At 40.4% G+C, this 4,446-nt stretch overlaps 1 pseudogene across 1 annotated transcript; it reads left to right on the top strand.

Moving 5' to 3' along the window:
* Positions 1-1,266: 1,266 nt before the first annotated feature.
* Positions 1,267-4,173, top strand: LOC144313039 (Golgi phosphoprotein 3 pseudogene; annotated as a pseudogene). Its single transcript, XR_013378718.1, has 2 exons — positions 1,267-2,169; positions 3,006-4,173. The product of XR_013378718.1 is annotated as a Golgi phosphoprotein 3 pseudogene (transcript).
* The last annotated feature ends 273 nt before the right edge of the window (positions 4,174-4,446 follow it).

Here is a 4,446-nt window from a genome sequence, read left to right as displayed (position 1 = left end):
CTACTCAGGTTTTTATTTCTACCATCCAATTTTTATTTTTCTAGTGTTGTTGTTCTCCTCCATATATTCTTTTTAAAACTACCATCTGGGACACCTGGGTGGCTCAGCGATTGACCATCTGCCTTCAGCTCAGGGCATGATCCTGGAGTCCCAAGATCGAGTCGTGCATTGGGCTCCCTACATGAAGCCTGCTTCTCCCTCCACCTGCCTCTCTCTCTCTCTCTGCCTCTCTCTCTCTCTCTCTCTCTTTGTCTCTCTCTCTCTCTCTCTCATGAATAAATAAAATCTTTTAAAATAATAATAATAAAAATAAAACTATCATCTTGTTCCTCTTGTATGGATCTATGCCATCTCTTATTTCCCTGAGGGCAGTAATGACTTTTTCCTTCTCCTTCCATAGTTTGTTTCTCTGAGTTTCTTTTTAAAAAACTGCTTTATTGGGATATAATTCTTGTGTCATTAAATTCACTCGTTTTAAGTCTCTAATTCACTGATGTTTGGTGTATTCATTGAATCATTCCACCATCACTACAATCTAGTTTTAGAACATTTCCACCACCCCCAATGGACCTGTTTGCAATTCATCTCCATTCCTAACTAGTCCCAATCAGTCAATAAGCTGCTGTCTCTATACACTTGCTTTTTCTAGACATTTCATATAAATATAATAGTACAAATATGATCTTCTGTGTCTTTCTTTCACTGCACATGTTGTATTTGAAGCTCATCCTTGCAGCAGAATGCAACAAGAGTCTGTTCCTTTTTTTACTGCCAAAGAGTATTCCACTGTATGAATGTACCCATTTTGTCATTCACCCATTGACTATACATTTGGGTTGTTTCCACATTAGGGCAATTATAAACATCTTTTTGTTATTTTAATATTTTATGTTGAGTTCCCTGTTTCACCATTAGAGGTGTTTTACCAAACGAATGTATTCCCTTGCAGTTTGTTCCTATTTAGAGTGGCCATAAAAGTTACTTGGAAACTATATGTGTCCATGATGGGAGATGACACAATGGGGGCTTCATTGTAATTCTTTGAGGAAATTGTCTTGTCAGTGTTTTTCATTCTTTTCTATTGGGCTGGTAGAATTTTTCAGAGACATCTCTCCTAATGTCTTGGCTGCAGGGGATAATCCTGCTTCCAGGGTTCCAGGAATTGTGAAGAAACAGAAGACTAAGATGTCACAAATTGTAGGACATAAATTTTTTTGATACCCCTGTTTTCAGTAAGAGATGCCTGCCTCCTTTGACTAGGCCTTGTGTACCCGAGTCCAGGGACCTTCTGTTTTATTCTCTTTTATGGGGCTGACTGTACAGAGCCAATGAGAAGATCTGGAGATGCTAGCTACTAAAAAGACTTTCAAACAATCTCTCTATTTTTAGCCCTACATTATCTGCTCCTTCCTGCCGATTTCCACAGCTATCCAGTGCCCATTCCTGCGCCTGGGGGCTTTACAGTGTAAAGTAGGTTACCTCTCTGCTTTACCTACTGCCAGTTTAGGATTAGCTTCCTTGGCTCCACTAATCCGTCTACCACTTTTCCATTTATTTTGCAGTGTCCAAAGTTTTACTGCTATTGTTTTCTTTCCTATTCTACTAGGTGTGTGCCTCTACAAAAATCTTTCTGCTCTCATTTTCAAAGCATTTTCTTCAGGAACACTTATTCAACCAGCCATATTTAATGAGGATTTCCATTTAATTCTGTAATGGAAATAAAACTTTCAATTTCAAATAATGTTTGTAAATACCTCACCTTCAAAGAAGTGCAGCATGTCTCACCACTCCTTAACTGCGTGCTCTACATAGTGACTTCCTTTCAAGTGTCCAAAATGCAAAGGGATATGGGAAGATTAGCTTTGTGCTGGAGAAACCTGCCAAACGCTACTTCAGCCACTTGACCAAAGTCACCATTAACTGTGATAAGTCATGTTCATAGTGTCCACTCTTGACATGAAGTGAGGAGAATGGCACCTTACCTTTATGGTCTCTCTTCCAAAAACCCATAATCTCAGTCTAATCATGAGAAAAACGTCAGAAAAATCCCATTAGAGGAACAATCTACAAAGTGCCTCAAAACCAGTATCTCAAAACTGTCAAAGTCCTCAAAACAAGGAAAGTCTGAAGAACTGTCACAGCCAGGAGAAGCCTAAGGAAACATGACAAGTAAGGAGAATGAGGTAACCTGGGCAGGATCTGGAAATAGAAAAAGAATATTAAGTGAAAACTAAGGAAATCTGGATATCGTATGAACTGTAGTTAATAGAAATGTATCAATATTAGGTCATTAATTGTGACAAAAGTACCACACTAATGGGGAAACCAGCTGGGGCGTGGGACAAACTGGGTGTGGTACACATGGCAACCCTATTATCTTCATAACTTCTCTGAAAATCTAAAATTATTCTTTCAAAAAGTTAAAAATTTAAACCTTGGGATACCTGGGTGGCTCAGGGGTTGAGTGTCTGCCTTCCGTTCAGGGCGTGATCCTAGGGTCCTGGGATCGAGTACTGCACTGGGCTCCCTGCAGGGAGCCTGCTTCTCCCTCTGCCTGTGTCTCTGCCTCTCTCTGTGTGTCTCTCATGAATAAATAAAATCTTTAAAAAATTAAACCTCTCATTTTTTCCTTTGGTTATTTATTGACACCTTCATACCAATTGAAATGCAGAATTTGGCTCAGTCCTACCTCATACTAAAACTATCAGCCGGCTATTCTAATTTGTGTATTGGAATAGTTCATTCATTCTCTTTAATGAAGGTTTATTGACAAAATACTACATTGCAGAAAATATACCTGGTGCTGGGGCTACAGAGATTAATAAAATATGACTCCTGTCCCACAGGGAGTTCACGTTTATGGGAATACAGGCCGACATAAAATACTTTTCGTATTCTACTTCCCTAGAAACACACCAGCTACCGTGAACACATTTTACCATTCACATTAAGAGTATAAAAAAATAAACCTGAAATTCTCTAATTCTTAAAAACTTCTGTTTTAGGTGAGATGTGGAATCTCTTGGAACTGTACCACCAGTTAAGAAACATGCAAAAATGATTGAATGTCTGGTAGAGAAGGGCGTATTGACCACAGAGAAACAGAACTTCCTACTTTTTGACATGACGACACATCCCCTCACCGACAACAATATTAAGCAGCGCCTCATCAAGAAGGTACAGGAAGCTGTTCTTGACAAATGGGTGAATGACCCTCACCGCATGGACAAGCGCTTGCTGGCCCTCATTTACCTGGCACACGCCTCCGACGTCCTGGAGAATGCTTTCGCCCCCCTTCTGGACGAGCAGTACGATTTAGCCACCAAGAGAGTGTGGCAGCTCCTTGACTTAGACCCTGAGGTGGAATGTCTGAAGGCCAACACCAACGAGGTCCTGTGGGCAGTGGTGGCAGCGTTCACCAAGCAGCGGCTCAGAGCGAAGTCCCTTCCTCTCATGTAAACCAGTAGTTTTTCTTCTATTGACTTGTGGTTTTCTGCAATTTGTATTTTCCACAGTATAATTGGCTTTTGTTTTATAGGTAGCTTTTCTGTGTATGTGTGAATGCAAGAAACTTCTGGTATGAGAGACCTTTCTGTTTAGGTGTAGAGAGAAAAGTTTCACTGTCACTGGCATTTCATTCATTCTTAAAAAAAAAAAAAAAAAGATTTTATTTATTTATTCATGAGAGACAGAGAGGCAGAAACACAGGCAGAGGGAGAAGGGGGCTCCAAGCAGGGAGTCCGATGAGGGACTCGATCCCGGAATCACGGAATCAGGCCCTAGAGCCAAAGGCAGATGCTCAACCGCTGAGCCACCAGGCGTCCCATTTCATTCTTTCTTGAGTTCAAGAGAGTTGCCATTCTCACCATAACAGGTTTGGATTTCTGTTATGTTTATGTTCAAACTACCTCCAGTTCCACATGAGATTTTTTTTTTTGAATTTTGTTTGGTAAAAGATTTATTGAAAAAATACATTCTGAATGGAGACAAAAAGATATTGAGATTGTTTCCATGAACTGTGCTTATTAATCCCAATAGCTTGTACATTCATTTGGTTTTTTACATACATAATCATGTTACCTGCAAATAATGACAAATATACTTGTTCTTTTCCTTTTTGTTTAAGATTTTATTTATTTATTCACGAGAGAGATAGAGATAGAGATAGAGATAGAGATAGAGAGAGAGAGAGAGAGAGAGAGAGAGGCAGAGACACAGGCAGAGGGAGAGGGAGAGGGAGAAGCAGGCTCTGTGGGGGGAGACTGATGTGGGACTCCATCCTGGGTCTCCAGGCTCACACCCAGGGCCGAAGGCAGCGCTAAACCGCTGAGCCACCCAGGCTGCCCTACTTGTCTTTTCCAAAGAAGTGTTTTACTTTTTCTTCTACCTTTTGTTTCTTTTATTTTTATTGCCTTACAGCACTGACTAGTACCTCCTCCAGTACAG

This window comes from Canis aureus, chromosome 4, assembly GCF_053574225.1.
Source record: "Canis aureus isolate CA01 chromosome 4, VMU_Caureus_v.1.0, whole genome shotgun sequence".
Classification (NCBI taxonomy): domain Eukaryota; kingdom Metazoa; phylum Chordata; class Mammalia; order Carnivora; family Canidae; genus Canis; species Canis aureus.
The sequence above is the reverse complement of the archived record's forward strand: the minus strand, read 5'-3'. Positions and strand labels throughout refer to the sequence as shown.